This window comes from Canis lupus, chromosome 5, assembly GCF_003254725.2.
Source record: "Canis lupus dingo isolate Sandy chromosome 5, ASM325472v2, whole genome shotgun sequence".
Lineage (NCBI taxonomy): Eukaryota > Metazoa > Chordata > Mammalia > Carnivora > Canidae > Canis > Canis lupus.
Window position 1 is genome coordinate 66,788,604 of NC_064247.1, and position 17,225 is coordinate 66,805,828.

A 17,225-nucleotide genomic window follows, 5' to 3' on the forward strand; every position below is an offset into this window, starting at 1 on the left:
ATGGCTGCCGGCGTGGCCAGTGCATTTATGTGACAGACACAGAGTCCAGCCGGGACCTGGGGGGCTGTGTGGGACCTGCCCAAACCCTCCTGGGAGGGTGTCTGCTCGTAAGACAACCCCGAGAACCCTTGACCTATAGCCCGAGTGTATGGCCTTGGAGATTATCTGAAGGAGAGAAGGTGACAGTCCCACAAGATCCTGTTAGGTCTCCTTTAGCCCCATCCCCATCTGCCCTACCAGCCACTCAGTGGCAGGGAGTGTCCCTCAGATGGCCAGCTCCCACCATTCTTGGGTCCAGGCCAACGGCTGAGACTAGGACTCTGCTGGGACCCGGCTCAACCACTGTGCTGAGCGCTGCTGCCTCTCTTCCATTCACCACTCCCCCCCTCCTCTGTCTCCACCTGTCTCTGCACTGGGCACTATCCCCACTTACAGATGCTGAACCCCTGGGGCTCAAGGGGGCGACAAGTCTTTGTTGATGTCCCACACCTGGAATTTAAACATAAACTGGGTGCCAAAATGAGTGCTCTCTCTCTCAGTCCCAGAATGTGGCCGTGTCTGCTTCTGGCAGCATGAGGGGATTTTAGGCGGTGTGTAGAGAACACCTATTTGTGTCCACAGTGGCAGGTTCCTTGTCAGGTGGGGTGAGGAGTTGCAAGCCTCACATGAGCTTCTCACACTGCTTAGGTGAGGCCAGCAGGGCTGGACGTGCTGGGTCACAGGCCTGCTTCTCTAGCCGCCCACCTGGGTTGCACCCCAGCCCTGCCCTGATGGGCCCAGTGGCCTCGAGCCACCTGCCTCACCTGCCCCCACAGCTCTGTGATGGGACTTATCTCAGCTGGCTGCTGCCAAGCCTCAATGCTGATGTTGAGAACAGTGCCCGGCACAGGAAGCACGCGGTGTTCTCAGTTAAGATGTGCAAAGAGGTTCTACTCCAAGAAAGATAATAGTATTTAAACTTAAATGTTGCTATTTAAAGTATTTTTATTTAAAGAAAAATGGGAATAGCATTTTGTAGATGTAGAAATAGTGGCCCAATTTACCCAATGTCTTCATCGACGCTCACTGATTCCAGAGTGTGGTTCTCCATCCTGTGTGTGCTTGAGAACCGCTGGGGGAGCTTTTAGGACACTCAGGGCCTGGGCCCCACCTCAGGCCCCTTGAAGCAGAATCCCTGGGGGTGCAGCACAGGTCAGGAGGGTGTCGGGTCCCAGGTGACCCACACACAGTGGGTCCCCTCTGTGTAGGTGCTGAGTGAGGACTCTGTGTGGCGGGAAGACCAAAGGGCTCCAGCCTTGGAGATGTGGATGGTTTGTTGGGGAGATGACTTTGACTGTGAAGGAGGTGGAGGGCTGGCATCGTGGGCAGCAGTGGGGACTCTGGGGGCCCAGATGGGGCAGTGAAGATGGCATGAGCCGGAGAGGTGACTGGGAGACATATTGTGTCATTGAGGCAAAATGCACATAACCAAAAACTAACCATTTTAAAGTGAACTATTCAGGAGCATTTAATGTGTTCTCATTGTTGTGTACCTGTCACCTGCATCTGATTCCAGAACTTTGCCATCACCACAAAAAGAAACCAATCCCCATTGGTGCCCTCCCGGCCCCTGGCAACCACTAACCTCCTTTCTATGTCTATGCATGTACCGGTTCTGGACTGTCCTGTGGATGGGTCACACCATACGTGGTCATCTACGACTGCCTTATGCCGCTCGGCATGATGTTTCCCAGGTTTGCCCACATCTAGCAGGTGTCAGAGTTTTGTTCCTCTTCATAGCTACGTAGTATTCCCCTGTGTGTACAGACCACACATTATTTATCCAATCATTGGTTTATGGACATGTGGGTTGTTTACACCTTCAGGCTGTTGTGAGTAATGCTGTGAATGTTTGTATTCAAGTGTCTGTGTGGACATGGATTGTCATACCTCTTGGGCAGGTATGATGAAGAACCCTATGACCCAGAATCCCATTCCTAGCAGAGACTAAACTCACATTCTTTAAACAGCAGTACTTGGGGCTGTTTGTTTTTCAGGAGGGACTGTGTATGGGGTTTCTAGACCTTTTCTTGTTCCAGCAGCCCTAGAAAGCAGGGCATAAGAGTGCTTCCAGCTTGCCCTCAGTGACAGAGCTAATGGAGGGCAAGGCAGGGAGGGCCACAGGCAGCCTAGGGGAGCCCCTGCAGAGACTCTGCACTTCCCCTCTGTCCTCACTCTGGTTTCTTGCCGGGCCTCCATCCACAGAGGTAGGTTGCCTATTGATGCAAAAGGAAGAGATCAGCTTTGGTGGGTCTACGCCAGATAAGGAAGATGTGGAGGCAGACAGATGAACAGCATGGTAGGTTGGAGAATCTTCTGGAAACATGGCATCGGGCTGAGTCAGTTTGGACAGGGCCTGAAACCTCAGATGGTCTGAGGAATAGAAAAGAGGAAAAGGGAACACATGCGGATGTGCAAGGCACAGAAGACCAAGGACCCACAGGGCTCCCGTGCGTCCACAGACATCACCAGGTGGTGGTTCTGGGCTCCAAGCTTGGGGGTATCTGCCATTGTAGACAGGAAACTCCTGCTTTTGTTATCCCTGTTGGGCCCTGGGAATTGCCCCCAGCCTGTCCCATCCAGCCATCTTATAGTGGAGGAGTCAGAGACGGAACGCACAGTGGGCTATGCTCAGACAACGATGGTAAGAGGCCTCCACCAGTGTCTCGGCTCAAGCCTGTCCACTCTGGGAGCTCTGAAGTCACTCTGAGGACAAGAGAGGAGGAGAAAGCCTGTGGCTGGGCCTGGGAGAACCCAGTGAGGGACAAGGGGCCAGGGAAGGTGGCCAAGGAGGCATGACTGTGGAACAAAGATTCAGACAGGGTCAAGGAACCTGGCATGGCCCCCACTCTGCTGCCTGTTGATCCCAAGCAGACCTCACAGGCCTCGCAGACCCCAGCCCTGTCATGTGTCACAGGAGGTGGTGAGACCGGAGGCCGTGTAAGGACAACACCAGCCCTGAAGGACACTTCGTGGGAACGTGCTCACCTCGCCTCCCCCGATACCCTACGAGCACCAGTTCTGGGGTCCAAGGTCACACCAAGCTGCATGACTTCCTGACCTGATGAGTCTCCTTTTTCTTATTTGCGAAATGCAGATAATAAATGCATCCAGCCCCTACAGGAGCGGCCAGCCTTCCACGCACCAGGCCTGCCCAGCATCGGGTGCTCGACTTGCGCCAGCTTTTGTCGTTGCTGTTTAGCCACCAAAAGAAACCCTGAGCCTGAGCCTGGCCCCAGCGATGCAAATCTTAAGTGGAGGAGGAGGATGCAGAGGAGAGGGGGAGGAAGAAGCTGGTTCGAGTGTGTGAGAAAGTGGCCCTAGGGTCTCCAGTCCTCATTTCAAATGTGGACTTTAATTACACATACGGGGCCGGCAAAGAAAAATATGAACCCGCAAGAGGATCGTGACCTCAGAATATGTTTTTAAATACACAGAGGAAATTCCCAATTTGATGCTGCTGGATGGGTAGCGTTCCCGTTCTTTTCCCCTTGCTAAAATCTGGAGCGTGATCTTCAGCCAAAATCAACGCTACCTTGACACTCTGCTTTTCACAGGAGAGAAGGGGCCCGGCCGGCGTTGGCTGCGGCGGTGAGACCCTGCCGGGGTGGACGCGGTGGCACCAGCAGCACCTCCTGCTCAGAACCTCAGCGCCACCTTGGGAGGCGGTGGCAGGAGCGGAGACGAGAGCGAAGCGCATCAGCAGTTTCCAACACACAAAAGGAGGATGCTGCGCGTTGTTTTCTATCAAAAACCAGATGCCAGGTTCAGCGTCTGACTTACGAACAGGGTGTAACCTGGGCCACCGAGCCTGGTGGTCGGTTTCCCGGGCAACAAAACCGTCCGTGACCACAGCGCAGCTCAGCGAGCCACTTAATCAGGTCCCCACGTTATTTGTGCTGCTTTAATCAACAAAACTTTTTTTTTGTTGCAACCATTTTTATGGAAATTTTTTTTTTTTCCAAAATGACTTGCACATTTCTCAGAGGGTTCGGAACATATTTTGAATTTCTCCAGATGCCACGGCTGTGAGTGTGGGTCAGCGCGCTGGCTTGCACGGCCGCTCTTCACTCATCCTGCCAGGAGCACAACAGACAAGATCCCTGCCCTCAGGGCACAGACACTCTGGGAAAGGAAGCCAGCAGGGGAAGAAAAACACCCCGTGGTGCTGGTGTTAGGAGGAGCGAGGTGCCCAGAGCCAAGACGGGGAGGGGGCGCGGGACCACGGCGAGGTCGGCCCCGTTCCTCCGAGTTTCGGGATATTTGCCTCCCTACAAAACCATCCAGCCTGCTATGCCCTTGAGGATCATATGATTCGTGTGGGTAATATGTTTCCTTCCCCCGTGGTCATCCTTGAATAGGAATTTCTGAGCAAACCAAAGGGAGGGCAGCGAGTGCGGACAGCTAGCTCACCCCCAGGCCCTCACCGCAGGCTGGCCTCTGCGCCCAGGCGAACGCGGTTGCCTCTCGGGTTGCCAGTCCACGTCAGCGCCCCCCAGAAGCTGGAAGCACAGGGCTGCGGAGCGGGGGTTACAGCCAGCATTAAGCGGCACAAATTGAGTCTTTAACCCATCGTGACAGCTCCAAAGCTTTTTCTAAGTATCTAAATTTACTTTGATTTTTTAAAGATTTTATTTATTTATTCATGAGAGACACACAGAGAGAGGCAGAGACACAGGCAGAGGGAGAAGCAGGCTCCATGCAGGGAGCCCGGTGTGGGACTCGATCCCAGGACCCCAGGATCACACCCTGGGCCAAAGGCAGATGCTCAATCACTGAGCCACCCGGGCGTCCCTAAATTTCCTTTTAATAATTGGCTAGATTCTGGAAGAGAAGTTCCTGCCTTTTGGGGAATGGCTCTATTTCCTCAGGATTCTGACTTCAATGAGGTCTTACAGGATTCTGGCTTTGGTGGGGTCTTTAGGATTCTGGCTTTGATCGGGGTCTTTGGGATTTTGGCTTCTATCAGGTCTGCTGGATTCTGGCTTCAATGGGGTCTATGGGATTCTGGCTCTGGTGGGATCTGCTGGATTTTGGCTTTGACAGAGTTTGTGGGATTCTCGCTTCAACAGGGTCTGCAGGTTCTGGCTTTGATTGGGTCTGCTGGATTCGGGCTTCAACAGGGTCTGCGGGATTAACCAGGAACCTCAAAACTAAGTGGACGGCAGTGACTGAGGAGTGCTTTCTTGGTGAAATTAGCACAGCTCTGCAAATCTGTCCTGCCCCTCCTTGAACCACTGGCTGCCCAGCCCCAGCCCCAGGGGGACAGAGCAGCACTGGCAGCAGGTCCTGAGGCCGCACTGTGCACTGGGTCTCGGGGCAGGCTGCCTGATGACAGCTTGCAGGGGAGCCCCTGACCCCATGCCTGGAGCAGGACAGTCCATGCAGGGGGCTAACTTGGGTTCCGGGTCACTGTCACTGCGTGACCTAGGCAAGCTACTTGGCCCCTCTTTCCACTGGAGCATCCCCACCTCTAAATCGAGAATAACTATAGCCTCTGCTTTGTGGGAGAGTGGAGACAGGTGAATGCACTATCCATGTCAGAGGCAAAGAAGTACAAGGGCATAAGTGGGCAGCGACTGTTGGCTCTTCACTATCACTCACATCCAGTGTGGGAGGACCCGGCACAGCGCCTGCTCCTCAAGACACACCTACGAGGACTGAATGCTCCACTCTCACTCCGTCATGTGTTAGAATCACCCCGTGAACTTTAACATCCCCACTGCCCCAGCCAATGCTTATCAATCACCACCTGGGTGCTGGGGTGCTGAATCCAGACAGCGGTAGATGGTAAAGCTCCAGGTGATCCCTGTGTATGGTCCAGCTGGGGACCCCAAGTAAATCTAGCACAGAGGCTCTCAGAGCAGGGTCCCTGAACCAGCAGGATCAGCATCACCTGAGAGCTTGCTAGAAATGCAGATTCTGAATCAGATATTCTGGGAGTGGGGCCCAGCCATCTGCACACTAACAGTCCCCCTTCCCTGCCTCTGTGATTCGAATAGCACTGGAGTTTGAGAACTGCTGATCTAGAAGGTTCTGAGTAGAAGAAGAAAACACAGCCTTTTTCATTCCACGTTCAGCTAAAAACCATTTTCACAAGCATGTGTTTTGAAGCATGGCAAGGTGTCAAGGAGAACCCCATCATCGCTCCCACCCCGTGGGGCCCGGGAGGAGCCTGAGGCCAGCTGGCCGTGGGATGCCGGGCTGGTTCTCCCTCCCACCCTCCACTATCGCTAATTCCACCACTGACACACAGACGCACCTCCTCGCCCCGCAGGAAGCAGAGCATATCCCAGCCATTTCTCTCCCGTCTGGGCTCTGCCCTGGGGATGATAAAGGCAGACCTCGGCTCTCGGAGCCTCCACGGCTAATTAGATCCAGATGCAGCCTAATGAGCCCACAGCCGCCTGGCCTGGGCCTGGCGGACCCTTGAGCCCACCACTGCCCAGGAGGGCTGCATCTGCATGGGGAGGAGGGCACGGGCGCCCCAGGCCTCCTTGTCCACAGGCGCAGATGGTGACTGTCGTGTGCGGAGGGCCACCACAGGGAAGGGGCAGGAGCACCTGCTGAGTGAGACGGGACACAGCTTAAGACAACCGTGTGTGCTAGAGCCATAGCAGGGGCGCAGGAGGGCCTGTGGGGGCCGCCCTTGGGTCCACTGGGAGACACTTCTCCCATCAGTGCTTCTCGGAGCCCACCAACTCCGCTTGCCTGTGAGCCCTCCCAGAGGGGCCTGCCCCACTGGCTCCCAGACCCAGCTGCTTCCCTGAGAACCACCAGACTGTATGGCCTGTTGGGTCTCAGCAGGACCTGTCCCTCCTCCGGGGTTTGCTCAGGGATGAACAAGGTGTGTTTTTTCCCTGCTCCTGAGAACCTTCTAGACCAGCAGTTCTCCAACTGTGGTTCCATCAGACTCACCCAGAGGGCTTGTTAATGTGCAGATGTCTGGGCCCCACTCCCAGGGTTTCTGATTCAGAATCTGCATTTCTAGCAAAATTCCCAGATGATGATGATGATGCCAGTCTGGGGACCCCGCTCTGAGAGCCTCTGCACCTGGCTCCCCACCTGAGCCACACACAAATCAACAAAGAAGGCTTTTGCATTCTCCCACTTCCCACCCTCCTTCCCAGAAATTAGGGAAGGATGGACTTTGGGGTGGCCTCTCATGCTGCAGATGAGTGCACTGAGGCTCAGAAAGCTCAAGGACACACTTGGTGTCACTCCGAGTCAGGCACCACCTGGATTCAATGGCTGCTGTTCCCACTAAATCCTGTGGCCTCCTTAGTCCTCTGTCCCCACCCTCCCTTGGTCCGGGCGGGGGGGGGTTGTCTTCCAGGAGTGAGCATCCCCAGAGGCAAAGTAATGCTGAGGCTGTAGTCAGAAAGGCCAGCACATACCCCAGCCCAGCACTAGAGATGGCCACTTCTTGTTCTCAGTTGGTCTGAGATGCATGACCCTGACTGGCCCAGTGGCCCTCATCCAAACTGCGGTCAGACACCCACATCCCTCCTGTCTTGTGGCTCTGCCTTTCCCATTGCTGGCTCTGGTGGTCAACAGGTGCATCTGAGGTAGGCTGGCAGGAGGGCAAAGGGCACAGGGCATGGTGGGGAGGTTTGGCCTGGATGTGGCATCCCTCATTTCTGCTCATGTTCCACTGACACAGTCTGGCCCATGGCCCTCCTGCAAGGGCTGCTGGGAAACATGGTTAGGCTGGAAATCAGATGTGAACAACTAGAGGATCTCCACCCCAGGGAAGCTTCAGCCAGCAGCAGGGAGATTCCACACCTAGGAATATTTATCCAAAAGCAGTTAAAACATTTGCACAGAAGACTTGCCACAAAACGTTTACAACGGCCTCATACGTGAGATCCCCGCACCGGAGCCCGCCCGACGTCCATCTGCAGGAGGAGGAAGGATCGAGCAGGCTTTCTCGCACCGTGGAATACTACTCAGCGCTCAACAGGCAGGAAGGGCTGAGGCCCCCGGAAGCACGGGCCAACCTCAGAGACGTCACACAGAGTGAAAGAAACCAGAAGCGAACGAGGACGTTCGAATGATGCCATCATACGGAAATCTAGGACAGGAGAAACCACTTCTAAGTGAGGGAAAGCAGATTGCAGCTGTCTGCGGCCAAGGTGGGGCAGGGCTGCAGAGGGCGGGAGGGGCCCTCCAGGAGGCTGGAGATGTGTCACGTCTTCTCGGGGAGCCAACAGGGGGCCATGCGTGGATGCATTTGTCCAAAGTCACCAAGCGGCACGCTCGAGATGGATGGTACCGTAGGCAAATACTGCCCAGTGAGGTTGATTGACCAAGAAAAATCTGGGGAGCTCTGCATGAGCTACCCTGCCCCATGGGTAACTGTGTCCGTGTTTTCCGCCCCACCCCATGGGAAGCTCCCCAGTGAACCTTCTCTGCCCCCTGCCAGTGCCGCACCCCACGTACTGCAGGTTGCTCAGCATCCTCCTGGAAAGAGATGCTATTTAAAGTCTCCTAGAAGTAAAGCCCCTCAAAGTCACCAGAGCTGGTGGCATCCCAGAGCCTGTACACCTCCCGGGCAGCTGTGAAATGATGTAGGGCGGGGGCTTGCCGCCAGCTGGCCCACACCCGTGCCTTGAGCCAGCTGTGCCCACCGAGTCTCCAGTGCTGGCCAAGGGCACCTCCGAGACACACACACTGGTGCCCCCAAGCCCCCTGGCTTCGGACTGCCGTTCTTCCCCAAGGTCCTCCTGACCTTTAATCCTGGGTCCTGTGTCATCCCCCGGACAGCAGGCCTTGCAGGTCCCATGACTGCTCACCTCATCCCTGACCTCTTTGTAGAGACAGCCAGCTTTCAGCTATGGGATACGTCCTGCCCTTCAGGCAGAAATTCAGAGTCACAGGTGGCCTAAAACATGTCTTACCTGGACTGAAGAAAAATTCATGGGACCAGTTAGATGGGTCTGAAATCAAAACTGGGATCCGTGGTGATGAGCAGAAGATCCGGGATACACGGGGATCACCTCACTGTGCCTGCCCATCTCCCCTTCACAGGACAAAGGACTTCCTGGCTCCATCTTGCTCCATCTCGCCAGTGCTTCTAGCAGGAGTCACCATGTCTCTTGTGACAGCTCCCCTTGGCCGGAGATGGTTGGGCCAAGGACAGGGGGGACCTGCCCCACATGGGCCAGTCATATAGCACTGACACCTGGTCAGCGTCACAGGTTTAAGAGCCAGCTCCAAGCCATGTATGGACAGTGGACTCTCCCTGGGTTTTCTCTGGACTAGAAATGAGTGTGAGGCTCAGTCCCTCTTCACCAAACACAGCTTCTGGGCACAGGTCAGGATGGAATGGTGGCCAGTTGCCCTGCTGAGAGAGGAGGGCAGGGGTCCTTCTGGAGAGACCCCGGGGAGAGCCATGGAGGTGTGTGTGGTGGTCCCCTTGCCTGTGGTCCGGTCATATGCTTCTCTGCCTTTCTCTTGCTTCCTGTGGCTTTACTTTATGTAGCCAGAGAGATTTCAAGATGACAAGTTCACGGTGGCTGCTCGGGGCCCCTGCAGAGGGAAACAGTCAGGAGCCAGTCAAGGATACCCCTCATCCCAGAAGGGAGAAAGGGGCTCACATCCCAAGAAGATGAGGCCATGAGCACAGGAGAGAGGTCAGCAAACAGGCGTCCCCTGGCAAAGACCCAGCTCCCCTCATCCCACTCCCCTCTTTGCTCCATCCTTCCCTCTGTGTTGCTCTGCAAGGACATCTGTCAGCAGATTTAAGGCCCACCTGGGTAACCCAAGACCAGCTCCTCCTCTCAAGACCCTTAAATTCATCGCATATTTTTTAGAAGATTTTATTTATTCGTGAGAGACACAGAGAAAGGCAGAGACACACACACAGGCAGAGGAAGAAGCAGGCTCCCACAGGCGAGCCCGATGTGGGACTCGATCCCGGGACTGCAGGATCACCACCTGAGCCGAAAGCAGAGGCTCAACCACTGAGCCACCCAGGCGTCCCACCCCAGGCATCTCTTTAATTGCATATTTTTGCCTACAAGGTAGTAGCCACCCCTTCCTCAAATAAAGTCACAGCCACACTTTCCAGGGATTAGGATGTGTCATATCTTTTGGGGGCCACCTTTGAACCTACAACACAGCCTTAGCGCGTTTGAGTCGGGTAAGACCTCAGAGGGGCTTCCGCCAACCCCCTCCCCATTTACCAATTGGAAACAAAAGCGCTAAAGAAGTCATTTCTACGGGAGATTACTATGCAGGTACACGAGACACAGGGTGGGGACAAGCGCCCCGGTTAGCACATCCCCAGAGAGGAAAAGATTGCTCAAAGTACTAAAAACAACAGTAGTGGGAGTGGTGATAATGCGTCAAATATTCACCGAGCGTTTACTTCTCGGCAGCGCTGCACGAGGGCACCGGGGATGCAACCGTGAACACAAGGCATCTTCCAGGCCGAACTTCCCTTCTCGTCAGGGAAACGGTCAAGGAAATATCCCACGCGGTCCATAGCAAAGCGCCAGGAGGGAAAGCCATCAGAGTGGGGGGGACAGGAGGTCAGGAGAGGGAGGTGGTAAGCTCTGAGCTCGGGAGGCCAGGGAAGCCCTCACTGACAAGGGGTCCTTACTGAGTAAACCTGGAAGGAGAGGAGGGAGGAGCTCGCAGAGACCTGGGGAGAACATTCCAGAGGGAACAGAATGTGCGCAATCCTGAAGCAGATGCGAGCCTGGCGCGCCAGAGGAGAGGCAGCAGCAGGGAGAAGCTAGCGGGTACTGGGCCGCGGACGGAGGGGGCTTTGAGCGCACGAGGTGACGGGGAGGTGGCCGGTGGGGCTGGGTCCAGCGCCAGCAGGATCTGCGCCGGGACTGAATGTACCATGTGCAGGGGTGGAGGTACACGGCCGACCCCAGGGCTTTTGGCCTGAGCAACTGGAAGGAGAATAATCATTTACTCTCTCTTTGATATCCAGCTGTGGACAAAACAGTTAAGGCGCTTGCCTCCTGGACTCTACAGGCCGGGGGAGGGGCGGCGGAGGGGGTGAAGCCCTTGAAAAAAAAAGGAATAAAAAAATTGCATGTAAATTATAATAAGTGCTTATCAAGTAAGTGGGGAAAATCCATTCCATAAAAATATTAGCTCTTGGTGGTCAGGAACACATTCTATCCCCGGCTGTGTCCCCGGCATCCCGAAAGCGCCTCGCTCTATGGCATTTGGTGGTCAATGAGTATTTGCTGAAAAATAACTGAGAAAGGACAGGGGAGGCCACAGTCAGTGAGCATACACGTGTGTCAGGGGCTGTGCGCGGGGCTTGCGTGCGGCGTCTCAGGCGATCTCCACAACAGCCTTTGAGGACAGTACTGGCGGCATCCACATTTTAATGATCAGAAAATGGAGTCCCAACAAGACTAAAATTTTACTTGAGGTCAGCTGAACAGCAAATGATACAGATGGAATTTAAATCTGGCAGCCTGGCTTCAAGGACCCTGTTTTAACAATCACATGATTCTGCCCCAGTTAGCCTTCCATCCAGCCATCTGTCCACTCAACCATCCTTTCAGCCATCCATCCATCCAACCATCCACCCACCTACCCAACCATCCATCCACACAGCTACCCACCCACTCACCCACCAACCCATCCATCCACCCACCTACCCAACCATCCATCCACACAGCTACCCACCCACTCACCCACCAACCCATCCATCCACCCACCTACCCAACCATCCATCCACACAGCTACCCACCCACTCACCCACCAACCCATCCATCCACCCACCTACCCAGCCATCCAGCCACCTACCCATCCAGCCATCCACCCACTCACCCAGCAACCCAGCCAGCCAGCAAGCCACCTAGATACCCACTCAACCATCCATCCACATAGCTACCCACCATCCACCCACCATCCCAACCATACATCCACCCAGTTACCCATCCATTCATCCATCCACCCATCCACCCACCTACCCACCTACCCACCCATCCACCCACCTACCCACCTACACACCCATCCACCCATCCATCCCTCCATTCATACATCCAACCAGCTACCCACCCATCCAACCATCTACCCACCCAGAAACCCACTTAACCACCCTTCCACACAGCTACCTACCACCCAACCAGCTATCTACCCATCTACACACACACACACACACACACACACACTGATCCATCCACCCAACCATCCATTCACATAGCCATCCATCCATCCATCCATCCATCCATCCATCCACCTGTCTACTGAGCCATTCAATCAAGCATCTACTCAACCATCCATCTATCATCTATCTAAGCACTCATTGAGCACCAGCTGTGTGCCAGGCCCTGGAGATACGATAATGAACAAACCACACATGCTCCTCATGTTCTTGGAAATTCCGGCCTATAGGAGGAGACCAACATGAAAGTTGAACCTAGGAGGATTAGTGGTGTGAGCCAAGGAGTATAAACAGAGACACATCTGTTGGTCGTGGAATTGGCTCCACCTGGAATGAGCTGTCATTGCACATGGAAGCCAGAGCTCGGCCTGGAGTGGCTGAGAATGTGCTCACAAGTCCTGCCGTGACAGGGCTGACCCAGGAGCAAAATTGTGAAATCATGCAGCTTGTCCATAAACCTCTCTCTCTGTTTGGAAACTTCCAGCACCCACACCAGGGGTTCTCACGCTATCCTCTGAATGCCAGAGCCTCCCACTCAGGCTTCCTGAGCTCCAGAATTCTCTCTCCCTCCTAGCTAACTTTTCCCCTGCTCCAGGACCTCATGTCCTGCAAGTCCTGACCCCCCAATCCTGTTACATACTAATGATGATCCCCCATCAGAGTAGCAGAAGGTTAAGACATGGGAAACAGACCCTGGTCTTCAGAAGATCGTGAAGGAAATGTACCGAATGGTGGCATTTCTGGCACTGTACTGTACCGGATAGCCTGTCTTTGACCATTAAACCCCCATTACTCCTGCTTTAGGAATTAGCCTCTTGATTTCCTCTGGGGATCTGTCCCTTATCTCCTCTCACTCCACGAGATTCAAGTGTGGTTGACACAACCCCCAATTTCAGGAGTGAACACAGGAGCCGGGCCCAGACAACCCAAGTCACAGTGATTGGTTCAGAGATGTCATATGACCAGGCCTATAAGAGTCACCCCTAGGGTGTTGCTGGAAAAGTGGAAAACAAACCATGTTCTTCACCTTAACATGACCACACTGGTACATGTAAGTCCAGAGTTGCCAGAGGCTGGTACATGGAGAAAATGAAACCAACCTAGAGCAAAGCAGAACCAAGGGAAGGGCAAAGGACAGACTGCCACATTATCCAAGTGCCTGGATCCAGCTGTGCCTGAACTCCTGGGTTGGGGGAACTTGTATTATGAGTCACAAAGTCTCGTGTTTTTATTACTTAAATGTGAAGTGAGTCTCTGCCACTGAAAACTGAAAGAATCTTGGCTACCATGATATGGGTGGACTCAAAGAACCACACATAAGGTCAACCCCAGAAGAACACCAGGCACAGATTGGAGTCCTGACATCACGTCCCCCGAGACGGTTCTATGGCTCCATCTTCCCCTCTCCCAGGCAGATGTGGAGACGCCGCTTCAGGTAGCTGCGTGGCTCTGAGCAGACACTCTCCCACTCTTCAGCTACATTGTCTCGTCCATATAAGGTGGAAGGCGGTAGCAAAGGTGCTGCCCGGTGCCCCTGGGGGGGCTTAGTGGGCCGATGCCGGGAGGGTGTGCAGAGCTCGGGTGTGAAGCAGGGGCCCGTCCCCCACAATGACTGAGCTGTCCTCTCCCTAGGCTTCTCAGCGACCCTGGGGTCCTTCCTTTCCTCTGTGAAGCCACAAGCCTCTCATCGTATTTATTTAAGTGAATGAAATGAGGTGACAAACTGCACACAGATCAGCATCCTCTCCCAGCACCAAGGAGAGAAACACGACAGGGAAGGATAAAACCAGTGTTAACAGGGAATTATTTCTGGGAGATGGGATTTCAGACAATCTTAATTTCATTCTTTGTGCCTCTTTTGTTTAGCATTTTACCAGTTTTCTATCGTGAAGTCATATCCCTTTTCTAATCTGACCAAAAACAAATTTTATTTTAAAGGAGAGAAAGAATTAAAAACAGAAATGGGGCAGCCCCAGTGGCTCAGTGGTTTAGTGCCCAGGGCCCAGGGCCTGATCCTGGAGACCTAGGATCAAGTCCCATGTCGGGCTCCCTGCATGGAGCCTGCTTCTCCCTCTGCCAGTGTCTCTGCCTCTCTCTCTCTCTCTCTCTCTCTCTCTCTCTCTCTCTCTCTGTCTGTCTGTGTGTGTGTGTGTCTCAAATAAATAAATAAATAAATAAAATCTTAAAAAAAAAAAAAAAGCAGAAATGACCCGACATGGAGGCTGGCAGGAGGCAGGGAAAGAGGTGGAGGGGATGTTCCTCGTGGGGGACTCTAAAACGTTGGCCTTCTCTCTGTCTTTTGGAATTTCAGTCCATGTTACCTTAAAATGGATATGCACATGGGGTTTACTTGCCAGGACTCTAAAGAAGCTGCCAAACCCCGGAGCAGCCCAAGAGACAGAAATAGACGAGGTGCCCCAACTGAGATTATCAGAGTTTCCCAGTGATAAGGGCTCCTGATGTGGAAGGAAACGTGTTATGTAAATGCACATCACAGAAGCCGAGTGGGCCGCTCCAAGGCTGTCCACACCAGACATCGCTCGCTGATCACCACTCTCCTCCCACTGAGCCCAGGGAAACCTGCGTGCTGCTCCTGGGATGCCACCCCAGTGGGCTGAGCTGGCAAAGGGGATGAGAGCTAGCTGCCCCACCTGGAGCCTCGAGGAGGGTCCCAGACTTGAGGGGTCTGTGCTCAGCTGGGATGAGGTCGGGAGTCCTGGAGCTGAGAGCAAGTGGACCTGTCCATGGATGAGGGCAGAGTTCTCAGACTGGAGGCTGCCTTGGAATCACTTGGAAAGCTCGTGTACTGATGTGTACACTGTCCCTGATTCTGCAGGACCCAGGTGAGGGGTGGGGACAGTGGGGTGAGGGGACTAAGAACCTGCATTTCTCACAACTTCCCAGGAGATGTAGATGTTGCCGCTCTGGGACCCTGCATTGAGAATGACCAGATTAGAGCAAGAAAAACCCAGAATTCGTCACTGAGGTTGATAAGACGCCAAAGGTTCTCGACATTAACTGCATCCAACCTGACCCCTCTACCTGCAGCCCTGAGATTTTGACCTAGTCGGTTTGGGGTGGGGTCAGTATGGACATTTCCTTGAAACCTCCTCAAGCATCCAAACATGCCACTAGAGCTGAACCCAGTGCTGGAGGCCTTTTCCAAAGTGTCAGATTTCTATTCCCATTACCTCTTCGTGCTTTGAAATGTCCATTTTCCTCTCTATTTATTTATTTGGGGGGACGTGGTAGAACCTAGTTTTAATTGTTCATAGCTATAATTTCAGTGCCAAAGATGGAGCTTGGTGGTTGGCATTTATTAATTACTTATTGAATGACCCATTTCTCTCATGAGTGACCTGGGAGTCCTAATGTGAATCTCATAGGATCTGCTGGATCTTGGGGGGATCTGCTATGGTCACAGCCAACAAGTCTGAAGGAGGAGTGCAATCTTGAAAATCTTGAAAATCTAGAGTATGGTGTGTGCTCCAAGAACAAGGTGGATAAACCAGCCATATCGAAACCCTAGTTATAACAAATGTGATGAAAGAGGAAGGAAAAGAGGGAGAGAGGGAGGGAGGGATGACTTTGATTCTGAAGCCAGAGTACTTAGAAAACCAGGCCAAAGGGAGCCCTGCCTCCGAGTAGAGTCAGAGCTCCAGGAGCCAGAGCCCCTGGTCCAAGAACGGCGCCTGCACAGGAGGCCCCCCAGACATCACTCCTGGACTGAGGGAAATGAGTGGGGGCTTTGGGCAGCACCGTGGGAAGCTGACACCTGAAATCACCATGTATGGCCTGTGGGGTTGCTGGGCTTCTTGTGATTTTTTTTTTTTTTTTTTTTTTTGCATACCCCAGGGATCCAGATGGCTGAGGTTACTGGGTGAGTGGCTCTGGGCCCAGAAAGATGCTGCTGTGCTTCTTCATTCTTGCCCCGTAGACTGTGCTACCCCAGATCCAAGGAGGCCAAGATCCTCCTCGGGGAAGCATGTCCAGGCCTGGGGATGGGGCTGCAGGAGGAGCAGGTTGGTGAGTTCTACAGACCAGCCCCAAGGCCACACAGGATTGCAGGGCTACTTTTAAAAAGATACCAAGCTTTGCATAAGGGCCTTGGCATGGCAGGCTCCTCCTCCTGTGGGGCATCGCAGCAGGCGCGGGGCGGCGGGGGGGTGGGGGGCTGGGGAGGGGGAGATGGGGACTGCTCCATCCCAATCAGTTTCTGGGATTGAGTCGTCTTTCTCTAAATAAGTAAATTAGCTCTAATACCCTTATTTGCTATCAACCTTATAAACCTAACGCAAACCAGATGGGCCTGGCTTCCCGAGCCCCCCACGCTGCACGGCCCAGCCTCTTCTGATCTGCCCTTGGCTGACTGGCTTCCTTAGCCTCTGCACCCCCTCCTCATCCCTACATAAACAGCCCCTCCAAAAGGAGAGCATGTTTGGATTGCTGCCCATGCAAGAGGCTTCCTGGGGTCCTCCCAGATCCTCCTGAAGAGCAAGCTCAGGAGTCCACAGAGATGACTCATTTACAGGGCCAGCCCCAACCACACCTTTGGTTCCCCATCTCATAATTTATTATTTTGCAATAAGAAAGCATGGATGGTCTTTCCTACTTCTCATCAAAAGTGATGTTTTTATTTCTGGAACTTTAGAAAAGACTATTTAAAAAAAAAGAAAAGAAAGAAAGAAAGAAAGAAGAAAGAAAGAAAGAAAGAAAGAAAGAAAGAAAGAAAGAAAGAAAGAAAGAAAGAAAGAAGAAAGAAAGAAGAAAGAAGAAAGAAAGAAAGAAAGAAAGAAAGAAAGAAAGTAAGAAAGAAAGAAAGAAAGAAAGAAAGAAAGAAAGAAAGAAAGAAAATGTAACACCACCTATAACCTGTCTACAAGGATGGTTAATGCTCTGGGAACCGAGACTGGGTACAGTCTCTGCCGGTACTCCTGAACTCTGCTGCTGCAGCGTGAAAACAGCCGTAGACAACACGCCGATGAATGGATGGGCTGTGTACCAATAAAACTTTACCAACAAAACAAAACAGAAGCAGGTGCTG

General features: G+C 53.4%; 1 long non-coding RNA gene across 1 annotated transcript in view; it reads left to right on the plus strand.

Annotated features, from left to right (window-relative positions):
• Nucleotides 1-16,311, plus strand: part of LOC112646776 (uncharacterized) — a 63,849-nt gene extending 47,538 nt beyond the window's left edge. Inside the window, exon 4 of the long non-coding RNA XR_004816015.2 lies at nt 16,037-16,311. This is a non-coding gene — a long non-coding RNA (uncharacterized LOC112646776). The remainder of the gene's footprint in view (nt 1-16,036) is intronic.
• The last annotated feature ends 914 nt before the right edge of the window (nt 16,312-17,225 follow it).